We start from the raw sequence: 21,487 nt of genomic DNA, 5'->3' as shown, positions 1-21,487 counted from the left end.
AAACATATTAAGAAAGAAAAGGACGCCAGTGTAAAATGGTAGCGTAGCGTAGTGGATATAACGTCCACAATTTATTCTAAATGTGTCTTTTAACACAATTTCAAGCCGTTCAGTATGGTTTTAATTTTTTGGCACAAAATAGCACTGAGTCTTCAAATAACTGACCTGCCAAAATGTTTTTTTTATTTATTAAAAATAGGTTATAGATTATTTTTGTAATTAATGCAAACATTCATTTAGAATCGACCTCTACCAATTAAGTCAAATGTTTTGTATATTATTATTACATTTTCATAACGCTATGGAAATTCTCAACGTATTACTACTATTATTCTTTTTAGTATTTGCAAATTATTTGTTGTGTTCACCTTGCCAATTCATTATACATTTAAGTTTAATTTCTGTGGCTTTAGCTGTTATTGCCACTGAATGAAAAGGTGGAAATTGTAGTGCTCATGGCACCATCTTCAGGTGAAATCTGACACTACCGTCCTCTACGATATATCGTATCAGTGCTGCCACCTAGGTATAAAATATGTTACTACATGAGATGCGAAGCGCACAAAACTTAAACTTTTATGCCATTGCGTATCAGAACAGTCACTCAGCCTAAAATTATTCAGTCTAAAATCGTTCAGCCTAAAAATACAACCGCTGACATACATTAACAGCCAAGATCAGAATTTCGTACAGCCTAAAGCCATTCAGCCTAAAATAACTCAGCCTACAGTCACACAGCCTAAAATCGTTCAGCCTAAAGTCACTCAGCCTAAAGTCGTACAGCCTAAAGTCATTCAGCCTAAAATCACTAAGCCTAAAGTAACATAGCCTATAGTCACTCAGCCTACAGTCACTCAGCCTAAAATACATCCAGCCTAATTTTAGGCTGAAAAATTTTAGGCTCAGTGACGTGTACTCAACTAAAGTAGTACGTAAATGATGGTCCAGCTTTTGGAGCTAGAGCGTGGTGCGTGGTGACGATCGCCATTTTGGATTGTGACGTCAAGGTTGCCATCTTGGATAACCTTGACCTTCAATATTCCTCAAAAATGTCTCAAAATACCTTTAAAAAAATTTATTTCAAGGGAAAAATTCCCGTTTTGAGGGAAATTTTTCCATTTTATTCCTCAAAAATTCATAAATTCGAAGTTCGGAATGCTTCAAAAGACTTTTACCATCGAAAGAAAACTAATTCCTAAAAATGGCTTGAGACTCTTAAAAGCAAGCCGCCCTAAGCCGCCGAAGTCATTACCTAGACCTTGCTCGTAAATTTGAAATTCTTTAATATTTGACCAAAAAATTACGAAAAATTTACAACAAATAATAAAAAATGGCTTACTTCAAAAGTTGAGTTATTCAATCCATCCCAGTCCTCGGTTCGATTCCCGGCGAGAGTAAACGCGTAACTTATTATTGAAATTAAAAAAAAAAGTCTTTATTAATATTTAAATAAAATATTAATAAATGTTGCGTACGTAACACTCGCCATCTTGGATTCTTTAATTTTCAACAGAAAAATTCACAAAAATTCAAAAAAAAAAAAAAAAAAAAATTGTTTACGTCGAATGTTTATTATCGAATTCATCTTAGTCCTCCGTTCGATTTTTAAAAATTCTTAACTACAATTTAAATAAAATGTTAATAAGAAATTGCTTACTTCACACCCACCATCTTGGATTCTAGAAAAGTTGTAAGGTTTCGTTACGCTCGCCATCTTGAAAATCCGTATTTTTTTGCTGGAAAATCTGGAAAAAATTAAAAATTCATAAAAAATAATAATACAATTTTAATACAATTTAATTTTAAAAACGCACTTACGACATGGAATTCTCGATTCGAACCCGGCAAAGTCGTTCAATTAAAAATGGCAATGGATCCTTCCTCCACGGAATCCACCGACCGACTGAACTCCCACCACTAATGTCAAGGTAGATAGTATGTCAGTCACTATCACATCATGACAGCCATATTGTTTTCGTCTTCTGCAGGCCACCATCTTGGATCCGACATTGTTTTCGTCTGATAGTGTGTTGCCACCATAAGAGTTTAATTTTTACCTGCTAGAGTGTAGGAATCATTTATTACTGAGGCGTCCGGCATCTTGACATTTTGCCGCCATCTTGGAAATTAGTGATCTACTGCTAAAAATTCTGAAAAAGTTCCATAATTCATAAAAAAACTCATTAAAATAATTATTAATTTAATAGATTCTTGTCCTCGATTCTATCCCTGGACGCTGCAAGAAAGGTAATTTTAGGTTAAAAACGTATTTATTCAATAAAATATGGTGAGTGATAACAGTAACTGAAACTTAAAATTTAAAAAACTTCTGTTTCCCATTACCTTTCGTGGAGTTTATTAATCATTCTCTCTACGAATACGAAAAGAGACTCTATACAAGATAGGTACCTGTCTAACGAAATAATTATGCTGCCGATGTGCCTACCACATGCGAGTTCCGAAACATTTTTGTAGAGTTTTTCATTGCATGTTCCATAGAGCCCAAAACCATCGTAAAATCAAAAGTATTTAAATAACACATTTAAATGGACACTATAACTGCCGTAATTGTGTATAAATCACTTCCAAGCCTATATAAAATATAAACTAAAGGAAAATCTCGGTCGAGTTCGTTAATGAGCAAAATCTGACGAAAGGAATAAGGAAGCTTTTTAAAAAACGGAAAATTGTTATAACATCTTTAATATGACAATCATCCCATTCGTATGAATTTATTATATCTCGTTTGAGTAATACCAAAAACCTTTGTTATAATTTTTTCTACGACCAACCATAACCACAAGGGGTAGAAACAACAGGGGTTGGAAAACAAAAAAAAAAAAAAAAAAAAACGTAACTCCTTTAATAGTCACGCCATCTAATCCACCCAAATTGTTTGTAAACCTTGTCATTATTATCTAAAAGACAATAAGACGAACAAGGGATTGAAAAATAAGGGATGAAAATAAAAACTAAATGTATAATTTTTGTACCATTTACACTGACTTGATGTAAGCTTTTGGACATACGCCATTGCTAAGCACATATATGTCTGTAAAAGAAAACTACAAAAAACACAAAAGACAAAAACACAAATTAAGCAAAAAATTGCTGTTGTCAACAGGATATAAACACCACATAATATTCCATAACAGGAATATGGTCAACAAACAAAGAAAAACAAAGAAAAATGGACTAACAGAACGAAAAAAAAAAAAAACCACAAATGATGACAACACAAAAATATTGAACCCGAAAAAATTCAGCACAACAGTTGAAACGAGACAAAACCACAGCAAAACGAAAATACGAAACAAACACAATAGTTTTCCAAAAAACAGAAGAGAACGAAAAAAACCCAAGTGATGACAGCACAAAAATATTGAACCCAAAAAAATGCAGCACAACAGTTGAAACGAAACAAAAACACAACAAAACTAAAAGACGAAACAAACAAAATAGTTTTCTAAAACAGAAACAAGCGACGTTTCGGGAACTGCTATCTGCTCCCGTCCTCAGGCAGAGACGCACATGGTACGAAAACACAGGTGCGACTCTATAGCTACAGCCAACCATTACATCAATGGGTGAAAAAAACCGTGGTTGAAGAAAAAAAAATTCATAGCTCCCGTAGTAGGATCACTATGAAAACCATTGAAATTATTTGTAAACCTTATAAATATTATCTAAAACTTTAGTCTGAAACTATTTTTGATACAACCAACCATTACTGCAAAAGGTGGAAAAAATAGGGGTTAATTGACAAAAACGTTCATAGCTCCCTTATTATAAACACGATCAAAACAGTTACAATTTATTTTATGTCTTCAAAATATTATCTAAAACTTTTGTCTGAAACAATTTCTGCTAAGACGAACCATTACTGCAAGGAGTTGAAGAAGTGTGGGATGAAATAAAACCTAAATGCGTAACATTCGTACCATATACACTATCGAAACCGTTCTTGTTTATTTTAAACATTATAAATATTATCTAAAAAAATTCTAAAATACATTTTAGTACTACCAACCATTACTGCAAGGAGTGGAAATAACAAGGATTGAAAGACAAAAAAAAAATCCATAACATTCTTATTAAGTCTCCTATCAAATCAATATTATGTATTGTAAAAATCCTAAACAATCTAAATTTTTTGGCTAAAACAAAGTTTTATGAGACAAGCAATTACTGCAAGGAGTTGAAAAACAGGACTAGTGAAATAAAATGGAAATACTTTCTACGTACACGATCGAATTCGTTCAAACTTATTGTAAGCATCTAAACATTATTTCAAACATTTGTTTAAAACAAATTTTTATACAAACACTTATTAGTGTAAGGAATTAAACATAGGGTTCTAAATATTAAAAAAAATCCATTACTACCTCAGTAGGCACGAGTATGAAGTTCTTTAAGGTATTCATTGCTGGATGCTTTACAACATTAATACATTTTCATTGCATGGAATATGACAAATTATGTAATCGATTAATTTGGAATATTGGAGAACATACAGGATTTTATGTAAATTATGTTCTCAAAATTTTCCAAAAATTTTTTAGTCAAAATTTCTCTGTAATTAATGCATCAGTTTTTTTTTTATTATTAAATCGATCATAGTTCCTATTTCCTCTCATCTTATCAACCGTATTATTTTCAGCTATCACGGTTTACTGTTTATATACTGGAGCAGGATTAACTTAATGGCAATATGAAGGCCATTTTCTTTGTTCCGGATAAAACAAAAATGTTCCGCCACGGGCACGTTATTATATTTTTGACTGTTTATAATGCAGGGTGAAAACCAAATCCATGGATAAGTGCATGGAATTAAAAAAAAAAAAAATAAATTCTCTGTTTTTGAGTGCGACGTACACCTTCTCGATCGTGAACATCGATGAGGGATGAATGAGCGAATGAGTGGGTGGAGGATACGGGAGCAATGCTAGCAGCAAGGTGCGCCACGTCGACCACTGGCCGGGAGGCGCGTGGCCTGACCCCCCAGCATCTCTGAGCCCTCACGACACAGTACACGTGGCAATTCAAACCTCTACTCGAAAGTTTATCGTAAAGGGTAAAACGGCACAGAAAGAGAGAGAGCGAGAGAGAGAGAGCGAGCGAGAGAGAGAGAAGAGAAATAAAAAACAATTTTCTAAATAAAAATTATTATTCACTTCAAAATAACTGCTCAGAATTTCAATAATAATTGATCAATCAATATTGATTAATATTAACCATTGATATTGCACACTGTAGAAGTAAGTACACCATAAAATGTTATATTAATATTTTCAGGGCCCCTACTATAGCATGAAAACAATTCGAACTACAATTTATACACGTTTTAAAAAGTAATTCAACTTCGACAAAATGTTATTCTCAACCAAGTTTATAATATTACCTAGTATTACTCAGCAAAACCATTTATACAATTTAATAACAAAATAACACAGCGCGGGGATTTTTCGTATTCATTTCTTTTTCAAGTATTTCAGAACCTAACTTTGTTTTTATATTTATTACAAATTTGAATAAAATAAAAAAACATGACTAAATAAACATAATATCAACAGGATATCAATAATTATTAATCATTGAAATTCATTGAATACATAGAAATACACCATAGTGAATATTTGTTTCGTAAATATCAAAGCTAGGATTGATTTTAATAAACTGGATTTAATTATTTTACATTATGTAGGATAGGTAAGATGTGATCGGGCATGCTAATTGACTGATTTTGTGGTTATGAAAATATTACCTTATCTCTGAGTTGTAGTGCAACATTCTGCCAATAGGCTACATAGACACACTGCAATGCATTCATAGGCATTGATAATGTTCTGCATTCGAATGAATGAACAATGACAACATGTCCGCCGCTAAGCGACCGGAAAACTAAAAGGCACGGATCTTCCTCATAACAATTCTTTACATTATAACCATATTTCCACAAAGTGAAAATAAAAACAATTAATATTCCACGCACGGGATTTGTTTGAACGTTTTAAAACTAGCATATTATTAGTTGGACTTAACATAGTTACACGCACGTGAGCTTTTAATTATAATACGATGTGTGATTTAGTTTCTCAAATAATAATTCGTGAAAAATAATTACAATATTAAACTAAAGCGAGAAAAGCATTATACCAGAAAAAAATATTTAGTTGCACATTTAAAACAATACTTATATAACACTGTTTAACAATACTGATTTACACAAGTATAAAAATAATACGTACTTGAAAGAACACAATTTTATTGCGAATATGGCCCGTGGCGCGGTGCAACACAATAAGCTAAAACCCCGTTGTGTTGCCCTCTGCCCAAATACGCCCTTACTAGATGCCAGCAAGGTGGACGGCTTCGGGCTATTCCGGCTATCCTTGCAGCGTGGCAGGGTTCAACCAAGTGGAGCCCGCTCAAGGGAACGAGTTCTCTGCACCGTCCACAACCTTGTAGCGTCACTACAATGTTATAGGTGGCTGACTGGCAGCTTGGGAAACGACATAATGTCGCCCAAAAAACCAGTGCCACCAACTAGAGGTGGGTTGTTACAGCAATTTTCGGTATCTGTTCCAACCTCATACTGATACAGTAATGTACCTAGTTACAAGTCTCTGATACTTCTGTATCAGACGGTCCCAGAAAGCAACAAAGCTCCGCGTACGCAGACCGTGCGACCGGAAGGAGAATCTGATACATTATTTATCACGCCCGGTAATTCTCTACCTCTGTTACTCTCATGCCCGCCTGATACAGCCAGTATCAATCAGTTCAACATTCACTGCAGTTCGTCCTGGCCGTGTATCACCATGTACATTGATTGTTGCGGGCTGTCTGTCATGCTTTGTAGTTAGTATCTTTATAGTGAAATAAGGAATGGATAAGTGCACGAAAAAGACTTCATTTGTGTGGAATTTTTTTACGGAAAATAATGAGTTTGCTAATTGTAATTTGTGTAAACAAAAACTGAGTTATAAATCATCATCGACTAATCTGAAGAAACATTTGAAACGTAAACATTGATATAGTATGCTCACTAATGTACGTATCTGTTTTTTTTTTTAATTTTTAATTTTTTTAAAATCGTAATCTTTTAATGTATGAAAACACTAGTTACTAATTGTTTTCGGAAAAAAAAGTCCTAATGTTGATTACATCTGTTATTAGTGTCAACTGAGAATTTATTTGCATTTTCATAGCTGTTAGGTGCACAAATATAAATATTATATCTTGTATTAATGTACTTTTTAATATTAAAATTTCATTAGTTTTATTATTGAACGAGTCTGTGCACGCACTGCGCTCTGAGCGTACTTTGATGTAGGACGATAACCAAACGACTCGTAACAATTTCGCTTTGCGCCTCTCCTTCAACGCCTTCCCCTGCGCTTCCTCCCCTACATTATTTCCCTTCTTTATCCCTTATTCGTCGTTCCTGCTCCCTCCCCTTTCACAAGCTCCGCCCAAGTGACCGTCATCTGTGATCGGGTTCTGCGCACATTGGCCGTGGTGTTGTTCCAGGCGAATTATGAACTGATACTAAAGTACTTGATACTTTTCAAGTGTACTCGTTTGCCGTTCCTGATACAGGCGCGTATCAGTGTCAAAGTATCAGGTTGATACTTTTCGACCCACCTCTACCACCAACCCAAAAGCGGATAGAAATGTCCAAGCACCCAAATTGCTTAGTAGATACTGTCTACTCCGTCCAGCTCTTCTTCCTGAACCATCCTTCTGTTCCTGTAGCCAACCTGCACTAATAATGCATGAAATTTTGCATCCCGCATGTCAGTGCCCAGGGTTTTCCCTCTGTCTATGGAGGTTTTGCCTGGGCCCAACTTAACTCTAGTTATAGGCTAGAATAACCAAGTGAGGGGAGTTAGTCATGGCGCCAATTGCTGCCATGGCTGGCCAATCCCCCTCCTTAGCACATATGCATGTTCCCCTCTCTGCATGGTACCCCCTGCATGTGTAGAGCGTATAGGCTTCGGCCTGAGACGCACTTAGAGTCTTCCCTAACCCAGACCCCTCCCAAACAAAATACACTTAGTTTTGTTAGGTTAGGAAAAAAAAAATTACAATGTTATAGGAAACCATTGCATTAACATTCAGCCTTGAAATGTTACTCTGATCGCGCCCAGAGAAGTTTCAGTTAGAAAAGGATTCCCCCGTGGATCGCGATGAGCGCTCACCGCTAGCCCGGGCCGCGGACTGGCAGAGGTTATCTGGTGCTGATGGCGCTGCGTCAGTACCAGGCGTCAGCAGCGGCGCCGCTCGCCCGCCGAGGGCCTTGCTGCCCGCAGGCACAGCTGCACTGCACGGGCTGTGTGCACACGTCCAACCATTCGTATTTCAAGTTTCACTTCTTAGCAGACACTCTTTCTTGGGCTCTAATACGCTTCATAAACAAGTGTGAAAATAATATTCCCACCTCTGCTACAAGGATTTGCGCTGTTATCATGTGGCGAGTAGACAACTATGTAGGCAAGAGACGTAGCGCAAAGTTTTGAACATGTATCACTTATGTCAGACAGAAGCACACTTTTCATAGAAAATGTGATGAAAGGCTGCTCATGACTGACGAATCAGAAGATGCACTGGCTACCGGAGCCGTCACAGAATGTTCCAATCAATTAGAACTTTTTTGTTGAATGATTATGCTGTACGTTTTAGTCATTTATGTTCATGCCTTAATTAGGGTCCTCAGTTTTCCCCGTGGTTCGGTAACCACTGTATGCAGTTATGGAGTTTCCTTTTTCCGCCGGCTTTGCCCGACGCAAAGCATAGTTTGGCTTTAATTTCAAGTACTGATGTGTAAGCATCACTGCTCTTGATATAAGGCATTTGGTAGGAGTAATTTCGTGAATGGAACGGAAGTCACATGGCACGGAAATGTGTAACCACGGTGCTGCCATCTGTGGCGGTTGGCGCGAACTAAAGTTTGTAGAGAAAATGCGAAACGAATTAGTATTAAATATTTAACGAATTATAGTAATATGGGAATTATTTTAATAATATTCCTTGTCGAAAATCAGGTCCACAACCAGGGTTTTCTATTATTTGAAGCCTTTATCGCTTTAAACGGATCCACTTCATTTTATAGTTTAACCTTTCGCTCCGCACATCGAATACGGCAGCGAATTCTACGGCGGGTGCGGAAACTACGTATGATTCGCGCCCAGAAAGGTAGTGGAAAACACCATTTTCGTATATTTATCACCCTTGGCATTATTTAAAGAATTAATTATTCTAGTAATTTCGTGTCTGCGTTTCTTATTATAAGTTTATTTGCAACCTGATAGCACATTAATTTGCTCGTTACCGAGGTTAAATGTTTACATATCTCTGACGAGTACTGAAACACTCGCTCACTTTTTTTATTAATCCTTCAGTAAATTTGTGCGTTATTTAACTTTAATATTTGCAATGCAAGTCAGTGTTACAACATGAATTAACGTAGTTGTTTTATTAGAAAATTCTTTAATTATAAGTTTAATTTTACTTATTTAACATCTGAATGAGTAATAAGAAACACTTTTGCTACGGAAGCCACAGCTTAATGACTTCACGCAATAAAATTATGACTGGCGTAACAGTAACTAAATCTCAATTTTAAAAAAATTGTTGTTTAATCACTGAAATAATCAGTCAGATTAAAACTGTTCTTGCAGAGCATTTATCACTGGTCCAAAAATGAAATGTGCATGTTTTAAGTTTTTCATATTATTGTTTTCTGGTGACGCTTGGCATTCACAACCCCTAACACAGTGGGGCCAGGCTTGGACAAGAGTGTGCATGGTGGCTCCTTGTATTTTCACTTGTATAATCCATCCATACTTTTTCTGCAAACTTGATTCAACTTTCTGAAACATTATTCCAGCTTACAAAGTAACGAAATTTAATTCAAACATAAACACATGTGCACCTTTTTACTTAAACTCGCGCTGAAATCTCTCTTGCAAATTTTTGAGGCCTTCCCCCCCCCCCCCCCCCCTTCTCCTCCGAACCATGTGAATCATAAATGTTTGTGCTCCTGTTGAATTAAAACATAAAATAAAAATCATTGACACCATAGTAATGAATGCCTCGCTTAATTACATGATGCAGATCTGCAGTAGCTAACATCTGTATCTGTGTGTCGAATGTTACGAACATCTTGATTTTTTTTTTTTTTTTTTTAGACTAAAGGTTTTTTTTTTATTGAGTTGAACGTCTCGCCGACAGCGAGTCATTGGAAACGAGCACACAGTACTGCCAGGGCCGCGAGCAGTGACCAGCCAGTACTGCGAGTAGCCGCTCTGCTCGCAGGACTGGCGGCAGACGCAGCGCGCGCCGCGGGCGACCCGCGCGGCAGGATGGGCGGAGCGGAGCGGCTCCTTTCCCACGCTGCCACCGGAAGTCTCCTTGCCACTTTGGTTCCCCCTCCTCCCTCCTCCCTCGTCCCGCGCCGCTCTGGAATCTGACCTCGCACTTCCTCCGCGCGCGTCGCTCCCCGGCTACACTCTCTCCAGAGCTGGAGCAAGCTGTGACACTTGCTGTTGCTACCGGTAACTATCTGCGAAATATACCTGTTGTTTTTAACACGTGAACTGCAACTACAATAGAGTCCCGCTAATCTGAACCCCGCTAATCCGAACCCCGCTAATCCGAAAATCCTCCTAATCCGAACACGGCTAGGACGAAAAAATAAATATTTTTATAACAATTATGAACCTTGAAAAGCAAAGAAAAACAAGTTCTTTTTCAAGTAATGTCTTACGTTTATTAATATGTACATAAGAAAATTATTATTTATCTATTTCTCCTTCCAACTAAAAAGAAAAAAAATATGATTACGTACATAGTACTTAAATATTTACGTATTTATATTATGCTAAATACGCTAAATAATAAAGGTGTGTTTTGTGTCTGATCTTTAATATTTGACACATCAGATGTTAAATAGCCCACGCCTCATAAAGACCATAAATGGCATTACATAAGAAAATTCCTCCTAATCCGAATTTTCGCTAATCCGAACAGGGTTCGGTCCCAATTAGTTCGGATTAGCGGGACTCTGCTGTATAAAGAATGATTGACAGTTAACCTTCAAAATTAAATAGTTTATCGATTCTGTTTTGTTTTTTTTAGAATCTAGTTAAACATGTCTGGCAGGCACCGAAACTGTGTAACCATTTTTCATTATCATTTAAGTATTTTTGCTCTGTATTCGAGAAAGAATTTACTAGTATATACTATGTTTTAATATAAATACAAAAATGTAATAATATGAATACAAGAATTTATGTTATTAATAAATGTGCATGATTGCTGGTTTTGGCACACATTAATGTGCCAGACTGTGAAAAAAAATTCAACTGTATATTACTAATTAAATAATGCATATTACCGACAATTAACCATTATATTCTCAATCGTACGACGCTGTGAAGTTGGTAATAAATTTCCGTAAAGAAATAATGTGTTTGTGAAACAGAGTAGGTGAATGTAGTAGGATTGCTCTGGTAAAGCTACATTCAACATGCTTGTAGAAATACCAAATAATGTTACGTTTACAAAAGTGAATACATAATAATTTATTAGCAATGCAGTTTAAAGTTGGCGGCAAGGAAAAACTGCTATCGTTATACTACCTGCATGGTTGAAATTACAATACTATTCAGTTGAAAACTAAAGGTTAACTGCAGTGATATATATTGGTTATAGCTGGACCTGAGTCGGTGTGAGGTTTGAGGTGGCGATGTCTGCCATCTGAGATTGTGATGTCACGGGGGCCATCTTGGATGACCTTGACCTTTACCTTGACCCCGGAAACCATTTCGGATCCGCCATTTGTTTTCTATAACATTCCGCTATCTTGATATCGAGCGCCTCAATCATGTGAGCTCCACTTTTCGTTTAGTCCGCTATTTTGAAAAACCGTATCTTTGCTAAAATAATAATAATAATAATAATAAAGGAAAAAATTATGATATTAATGAAAAGTTTTATTAATAAAATTTTAATTTAATAAAAACATTACTACAATTTTTTATCAACATTTGGAACTAAGACGTCACAGCATCAATTTTCGTTACGGTCGTCATCTTGAAAACAATATTATTAGAAAACCCTAAAATAATTTTTAAAATAATTTAAATACAATTTTTATAAAATATTAATTTTAAAAAATGAGCTTACATCATGATGCTAAGAGTCTTCGGTTCGAACCCGGTCAAGGCAAAAAAAAAAATGACGATGGATCCTTTCTCCGTGGAAGCCACCAGCAGACTGATCTCCCACCACTAATACCAAGGCAGATATTACATCAGCCAATGTGATGTAATGGCAGCCATATTGGATCCGCCATTTTCTTTCCGTCTGCTAAAGTGCACTGCAGCCTTACTGGTTTAATTTTTACCCGCTAGAGTGCAGTAGTATTTATTACAGTGGTGTACCCAACTTATCGGCCGTCTTGGCCACCATTTGAAAGTTCATAATTATTACGCTAGAAGTACAGAAAAAATTCTAAAAAATATCAAATTTGTCACTCATTAATTTACTGTTTCATTCAATCGATTCCTGCTCTCGGTTCAAACACCAGGCGATGCAAAAAAGGTAATCTTAAGAAAAAAAACCACTTATTTAATATAAAACAGTAAAAAATTCCTAAAAGTGGCTTAAATTCCTAGTCTACCAGCAGCCAGTAAGCTACTATCATCCATCTTCACCGTCATCTTGATAATCTGTAATTATTTACCTTGTAATTCATTAAACGTTTAAAATCATTAAAAAATCAATTTTTTAAATAATGAATGTTTGATCGATTCTTGTCCTTGGTACGATCCTTGCATTTTGCAAAAAATAAATAATAGTTTTTAGGTAAATAATTTTTATTTATATTTAATTTATCATTAACGTGACAGGTTCAAGAAATAAGAAAGAACTAAATTACATAACTCTTTAATGCAGTTTTTTTGGACACTTGAAATTTTGCAATGTTTGTCATGGAAAAATTCCAAGAGTCAAAAATAAATAAAAATATGATGATAAAAAGTTCACAGTAAACAAGACTGAATCAGATGCTGTCGGACAAACTGAAACAACGATGAAATCAAACAAGTATTATGAACAACAGAACGAAGACAGCACGGACAAAAAATGTTCAACATATCAATTTCAAACAGCGCTGTATGATATTTATAAACTAGGAGTATTTAGAGCTGTTAGAGCACTTGGAGCAATTGAATCATGTTGGAGCACTTGTAGCAAATGTGCATTTGGAACACATAGAGCGTTTTGAGCGATTGGAGCAGCTAGAGCAGTTGGGACTATTGAAGCAGTTGGAGCATATGGAACACTTGGAGCAAATGAGCATTAGGCTCTCTTGGAGCATTTAGAGCGATTGAAGCAGTTGGAGCACTTGGAGTGATTGGAACAGTTGGAGTAATTGGGACAATTTGAGTACTATTTGGATAACTTGGAGCAATTTTGGCAGTTGGAGCACTTGGGGCATTTGGAACACTTGGAATAATTGGAGTCGTTGGAGCAAATTGGAGCACTGCAAGCAATTTGAGCATTTGGAGCACTTGAGGCAGTTAGAGAACTTGGAGTGATTGGAGTCGTTGGAACACTTGCAGAAACTGGTGCACTTGCAACAACTGGTCCACTTGGAGCACTTCGAGAACTTGGTGCACTTGGAGATGTTGAAAAAATGGGATAACTGGAGCCCTTGGAGCCCTTGGACCAATTGGAGCTGTTCGAGCACGTTCGTCCTTTTCATTGAGTGTGCATCGTCAGGTCTGTAGTCAGGTAATGATTGGCCGCGTGGTTCGGAAACGCCTGGTCTCTATGTTTGAAAACTTATATAATCTGTTTGAAATGTATGATAATGATCGAAATTAAGGCATCTTTGCTTCGGACTATATGTACCTAACCACCAACTGGATATGGTTGGCTATCGACTAGATTTTCCTGGCCACCAACTGGTCTGACCAAGCGTCTAGTTGGGTCTGGTTATCTAAGGCTCCTTTCACACGAGGCGACTGATCGCGGCGACTGAGCGTGGCGATCAGTCGCCTTTGCTGGCGACTGTGCCGTTAGCGCAGGCAACTGGTTGCGGCGATCGCCGAGTAAAATAGATTTCAGTTCGTCATGGCGTCCAGGGACGAAGAGGTTCTACTGCTCCTCTTGCTTCTCAAGAAGAGAAAGCGCAGATCAAGCAGAAGCATGCATGTGCATCCTATATTAAGGTCGAGAATAGAGCGGGGACTTTTTTACAGTTTATTTGACGAGCTGTTGTCAGATGCAAAGAAATTTTTTAATTACTTTCGTATGTCAAGAAATTCGTTTGACGAATTACTGTACTACATAGAATCCGATGTGCAAGGAATTGATACAGTTATGAGAAAAAGTATTCCTGCTAAAGAAAAACTTGCTCTTACTTTAAGGTAAGTAATATGTGTAATCAAAGCAATATGTTTAATACATGGCATAAACATATCAGTATATTATTACCTACTCATATTTTTATTTAAGGTGATTAAAAATAATAAAAAATAACTTTTAATGCTTCTGTAATGAGTTTATTATTAATTTGCAAGGGGCTACCAACCACATGAAACATTGTTCTCGTGATAAAGAAATAAGTTTTTAGTTTTTAGCAGTCACTAAATGTTCTGAATAAAGCACACGGCATAAGACAATGTATAGCAAGTTACAGTATGCTTAAGGTTGTTTACTTGTGACTACAGTGAATAAAACTACCATAAAGGAAATGTTACAGTTGTGGAAAACAAATAGAAATTGAGACCACGCCACGAAAATGGGAAAGAGAGTAACTATTCAAAGCATATCACATCACTATACTGGCTGCCCACTGGTTCTGTTGGTGAACGTAATACATGTGATGTTGTAGATGCAGGAGATGAAACATTGTAAACATAATCCCTCTGCGGTGCACAATTTATCACTGATGAATTACTTGGCAGACCGACTGGAGAACATGATGGACCATGATTGATTTGTGGAACAGATTGAAATGGGATGCCTACAGTACTGGTATTATTATACTGAAATTGTTGTGGCATCTGTCGCACTTGTTGAGCATTTGAAATAGCCAAAATTAAGTCAGATTTAAGTTTGAGCTTTCTTTCATCGGGAACTTTACGCATTTCCGAAACAAGAGATAGTAAAAACAAGCGATCCTCATCTTTTTCATCCGAAGCTGTACTTTCCATACATATTTTTTTTAGTACACTAATAAGCTCATCATTTTCTTTGATCTGTCTCTTCCGTTATGTTTTTTGGATATTTACTGGGTTTTCTTCTTGTTGTGTTGAAATATCATCGTCTACTTCTGTTTCAACACTAAGATCTTCGCCAGAGACACAGTCCATACTACTTGTTGTTTTCTTCGTCACAGTTTCTAAAAAACGCAATGTTTCAAAATATACATACTGCTTTCGGCCACTAGCCCCAGAACCACTTTTTTCTGTCTTCTTTTTCAGAAGTTCTCTAGCATAGCATGTCCGGATACTTTTCCACTTCTTCTGTATAGCAGCAGCTGTAACATACCGTTTACAAATTTGTTAGGACACATTCTTATTAGATTGTGTACATTTTAAATTTATTGTATTTTGTTACAGGTACTTGGGTGCAGGTTCAACAATGACAGACCTTCACTTCCAATATAGGCTAGGAATCTCTACAATTTCTACCATCGTCCGTCAAGTTTGCAAGGCAATCTGGATTCGACTGAAGCCGATATGTTTCCGTGAACTGACAGAAGAACTATGGTTGCAAACAGCAGCACAATTTTACGAAAGGACGAATTTTCCACATTGTATGGCAGCACTGGATGGGAAACACGTTCGCATAATCAAACCTGCTCATAGTGGTTCTTTATATTACAATTACAAAAACTACTTCTCAATACTCCTTCTTGCTTTGTGTGATGCATCGTATAAGTTCTTATTTATAGACGTAGGTGCATACGGAAAATCATCAGACTCCACAGTGTTTAAAGAAAGCGTATTTTTCAAGAAACTTCAGAACCAACAGCTCAACATACCGGTGCCATAAGAATCATATGCAGGATTTGATGGACCTATGCCCTTTGTCTTTGTTGCTGATGAAGGTTTTGGACTTTCTAATAATATTTTACGGCCTTATTCAGGTAAATTTTTAAGTGTAAAAAAACGTATATACAACTACAGACTCTCCTGAGCGCGCAGATATATCGAATGCACGTTTGGCATTCTCGTAAACAAGTGGCGTATTTTTCATAGGCCATTAAATGTTGACTTAACCCTAGCAGAAGACATAGTCAGCGTGTGCTGTTTACTACACAACTTTGTAAAAGAAAGGGACGGGATTCGCTTTGAGGATACTTTAACAGTTGAAGGGCTCCTTGATATGGAACCCGCTGGACGACCAACACCAAGACTTGCAAGCAATGTTAGAGACATGTTTGCCAAGTACTTCATAAGTGCAGAAGGTTCCGTCCCTTGGCAAATGGAACGTATTTAAGAACCATTGCAGAAAACGTTCGTCCTGAAATATAATTTATTATTGTTGAAAAATATTTGCTGTCGGTAGAGAAATAGTTCCGTATCACAACAACATTGCAAGTCAACAACGCTAGCACAAATTTCTCGAATATTAAAAGAACCATTAAACGCAAAACAAAATTTAAAACTATTGTAAACTATTTTCAAGAGGCTTTTATAAGTGTGGACAAGTGTATTGTCAAGAACAAAAAAAAATATTTTCAGCCGCTACTTTATTACGGAAGTACTTTTAGTGTAGTCACTGCCTCATACATTTACAAAGCGTATTATGTATCACTATATCTATAAACCATTACCGTAATGAAACTAATATAAAGTTTTATCTTACCTATTTCATTTTTCTCTGGAGATGATTTTTCATCGAAATCACCGAAGAATTTCGTTATTACTTTGTGCCATGCATTTCCTTTTTCAAGTTTATTTCCGTATTCTTCAAGTGTACTGTTCCAAATAGCCTCGTTGTTCTGTACTTCATAAATGAGGTCTTCAGTGTTTACTCTTTCTTCTATTAATTTAGTAATAGAACGGTTCATATGAACACGATGTGCCATGGTTCGGTCACTTCACAACTATGGGAACGGCAGACGCCACTCGCCAGTCGCGCCGACCAGTCGCCTCGTGTGAAAACGTGTATCTGATTACATGTTTCATATCCAGTTGCGGCAACTGTAGTTGCGGCGATCAGTTGCGATAGTGAGCAACTGCAAGCGACTGTCGCCTGCTCGAGCGACTGCAGTCGCCTCGTGTGAAAGTTATCATACAAAACAATGCTCCACTAAAAGTTGCGGAGATCAGTCGCCGCGATCAGTCGCCTCGTGTGAAAGGAGCCTTAGGCTGATTGCTGGTTGCTGCCTGGTTGCTGATTGGACGTGTCTGGGTAATCGACTGTCATGTAGAAGTGCCTTGAAATCCCATTTTAAAATAAATAGTTCCACTTCAAATAAGACTGCAGAAATCGATAAAAACTAGTAATTTCCTTGTTTGTACATGTAGGATTGGCGTGATAATTTTTTTATTTGTTATTTTGTTGTTTTCTTTCTTGGACCTGTCATATCAATGTTAAATTTAAATAAATATGTTTACCTAAAAAAAGTATATTTTTCCATCATGCAAGTATCTTACCGAGGACATAAATCGGTCAAATCAATCATAATTTTAATAAGTGATTTTTTTGATGATTTTTAAAACTTTTTCTGAATGTCTAGGTCGGTATGTACAGATTATCCAGATGACGGTGAAGATGGATGATAGTAGCTTACTGGCTGCTGCTACACTAGGAATTTAAGCCACTTTTAGAATTTTTTAAAGTGATTTATTAAATAAGTGTTTTTTCCTTAAAATTGCCTTTTTGCATCTTCTAGTGATCGAACCGAGGGCAGAAATAGAGTGAATGAAACAGTAAATCAATGGGTGATATTTTTTAGAATTTTTTATGTATTTCTAGCTTAATAATTACGGATTTTAAAGATGGTGGCTCAGATGGCCGACAAGATAGCGGACGCCATGGTAATAAATACTACTGCACTCTAGCGAGTAAAAATTAAATCAATAAGGTGGCAGTGCCCTCTAACAGACAAAAAGAAAACAGCGGATCCAAGTTGGCCACCATGACGTCACACTGGCTGATGTAATATTAGCCTTGGCATTAGTGGTGGAAGATTAGTCTGCCGATGGCTTCCATGGAGAAAGTATTCATCGTCTTTTTTTGCCCTTACTGGGTTCGAACCGAAGACTCCGAGCTCCATAGTGTGCGTTTTTAAATGAAATTTTATAATAATTGTATTTGAATATTTTTTCTAATTTTTTATTTTTTCATTTTTTCTGATAATAATTAAGGTATTCAAGGTGGCGACTTTAACGAAAATTGTGACAGTGACGCCATAATTACAAATGATGAAAAAGTGGCAAAACATTTTTTTATAAAAACTAATTATTTTTTTATAAATTTTATATTTTGTGCCGATTTTCTAGCGTTAAAAATTCTGATATTCAAGATGGCGGCCGTAATGAAAAGTGAAACTCACAGAAATGGAGGCGCTCGATTTCAAGACGGTGGAATTATCTAGAAAACAAAGTGGCAGAACACAAAATGACGTGTTCTAGAATTCGAAGTGGTGGAATCCAAAATGGCGGATCCAAAATGGTGGCCGGAGTCAAGGTCATCCAGGATGGCTGCCGTGACATTACAATCTAAGATGTACCTCACATCTCATTCCGACTCCAGGACCATCTCCGGCCAATAAATATATTCTACTAGTTGCAGAAAGATGTTTGTTTTGTACCAGTTGGTAGAACTTGCCTGCTGTTAACCGTTAGTGAGTCCATTTATAACAAAAGAAGATACCGTCATGCGAGAAGCTGTGACTGCTGAGGAGCGACTGGTTGCAACCTTACGATATTTGGCAACAGGGCCAGATTATGCAGATCTCAAGTACAGCACTGCAATTTCACCCCAGTTACTATCGGAAATCATTCCAGAAACGTGCGAGGTTATCTACAAGGTACTGTAAACGTGCATACAGGTAAGAAAACATTAGCATCAAATATACATCTTTCATGACTTCTAATACAATACTTCAACAATCTGATAAAAATTTGTATGTGTTTTTTTCTAATTGTTACATTTTACAAATTCTTGAATACCAGCATATCAGCCACGTTATATGAACTGAACTCACTTTGGCCAGCTGGTTGCTGATACATACTTAATCCGTCAGATGCTGGTACAGTTTCCTTAGTTAGCGAACTTGTCGTACTGGGTATTGCTCCGTGTGAACACAGGAATACTCGGAGAATGGGACGTATAGGAATGGGATGTGGCAGATCATCAAGGAGATGGTGATCGTACAGGGTGGTTGTTCACTGCGATTGTTGACTGGGTATTGAGTTCACCTAATTTTCCATAAAATATCACGTTAGAAATTAACTTTCCCGCAATACAACGCTGCATGTCCGTCATTTCCGTCAACTGTAACCCTACTGTGCGGCCATATGACTCAGCTGGTGAATCAACTCTTCAAAGTAAATTTTTGGCACTGTCTATTAACTCCTCCTGTTTCTTCAATACAGTTGTAGCGCGACGTTTGCAGGCTGGTAGTTGATGTGATTTTTGTGTTTGTGTTTCAGTTACCAGCAAAAGAAGACAGGTGGTTGGAAATTGCACGTCAGTTCGAGTCTATGTGGCAGTTTACACACTGTGTAGGCAGTATGGATGGGAAGCATGTGTTGGTGAAGAAACCACCAGGAAGTGGCTCGCTATTTTACAACTATAAAGGGACATTTAGCATCGTGTTATTTGCAGTCGTCAATGCCAATTACGAATTTATGTATGTCAATGCAGGTGTAAATGGAAGCGTATCTGATAGTGGTGTTCTTAAACACACAGAGTTTTACAATAAATTAAAGTCTGGCACATTGAATTTACCAGTGCCATTATTGTTACCTGGTACATAAATATTAGCTCCTTATGTTTTCTTGGGTGATGGGGCGTTCGCAATCAGCGAACATATTTTGAAAACATATCCCCAGAAAAATATGTCACATGATAAGAGGATATTTAACTATAGGTTATCACGGGCGAGACGAATTGTGGAGAATGTATTTGGTATACTCTCATCGCGCTTCCATTTATTCCAGAAACCTATTTTGTTGGATCTTTATAATGTAGATAAGGTTTTGTTAGCTTGTTGTGCTCTACGCAATTGTTTGAGAAGAAATCCCAGGGGCTATATATCAAACAGTTGTGTTGACAGCGAAGACATCGACAACGGATCATTCCGAGCAGACGATTGGCGACAGGAAATACATGGATACAACTTGACAAAAACAATGCAACACAGCACTTGCAGAGTGGCAACAATGTTCGCCAAATGTTTACGGAATATTTCAATAATGTAGTGAGTGTGCCTTTTCAGGAAAATATGATCAGTGTTTTGGATAACATGCATTAACGTTTTTTAATAATATGGAAATATGAACTTACTTCATTGACATCTCCATCGTCCCCGCAGGTGCTGAGAGTGTCCGTTCCTTTTCTGTCTACCGAGTCCTTTTCATTGAGAAAGTTCAGATGTTCGTAGTACCATAAAGAAGGAACGTATACATCCTCTTTGCCTGCTCATGTACTTTTACTTTCTTGCACCTGAAATTGAGATGTACATTATTATAGTGTAAATAGTAGCAATATAATAAATATTACAATAAAGTGTAACTTTCTATTTAACACCATAAACATATTATTTTTACTTACTTTCTTCCATTCTCTTTTGTATGCAGCTCTCATATTTTCGATTTTCTTTTTAACTGTCACAATTGTTGCATCACCTTCGATACGTTTTAATTGTTCCAACAGGATCTCAAGAGCCTGATTTCTAGCATCTTTGTTGCTATACTGTTTGCTATATATGTCCCATAAACACCCAAATTCCTTATGCAACTCCAAAAACTGTATCAGAACTTCCCGCTCCATCTGCATGGCTGCCATGTCCGCTCTCTACGACGTTCAACGCTTGACTGACCAGCCCAACCGCCTGATAACGCTACAGACACTCTGATATGGTCATGCGGTCAGGCGGTCAGATGGCTGTCTGATGGCGCGGCCACCTGACTTCACCCGACCACCCGACAGGATTTCCGTCAGACGACACAACACATTACCGGATATTACGCGTGATCTGACAAAATCCACCTGACCGTCTGACCAAATCCGTTCATCTGTAGGGCCCTTTAGGGTAATGTCTCCCCTGGTATGGCTGGAATAGCATAACTGGGGCTGCGTGTACGAAGGCGAACTAACGGAAAACGAAACAAAAGCGTACCTTTTAACGGTTTTCGTTTGGAACATTATTCCCAAGCTGCGAGTGCCCCGCGCCAGTTTGGCGCCAGCAGCGGTTCAGAGCCGATGTTCGCGGATGGTCGATGGTTGG

General features: G+C 37.2%; 1 long non-coding RNA gene across 2 annotated transcripts in view; it reads right to left on the bottom strand.

Moving 5' to 3' along the window:
- Positions 1-21,053, bottom strand: part of LOC134531484 (uncharacterized) — a 101,091-nt gene extending 80,038 nt beyond the window's left edge. For both annotated transcript variants that reach the window (XR_010075006.1, XR_010075005.1), the window contains exons 1-2: positions 20,812-21,053; positions 20,545-20,703 (exon numbers count right to left, since the gene is read on the bottom strand). This is a non-coding gene — a long non-coding RNA (uncharacterized LOC134531484). The remainder of the gene's footprint in view (positions 1-20,544; positions 20,704-20,811) is intronic.
- Between the last annotated feature and the right edge of the window lie 434 nt (positions 21,054-21,487).

Source organism: Bacillus rossius, chromosome 3 (genome assembly GCF_032445375.1).
Source record: "Bacillus rossius redtenbacheri isolate Brsri chromosome 3, Brsri_v3, whole genome shotgun sequence".
NCBI classification, from domain to species: Eukaryota; Metazoa; Arthropoda; class Insecta; order Phasmatodea; family Bacillidae; genus Bacillus; species Bacillus rossius.
This window is presented reverse-complemented; position numbering and strand designations above follow the sequence as displayed.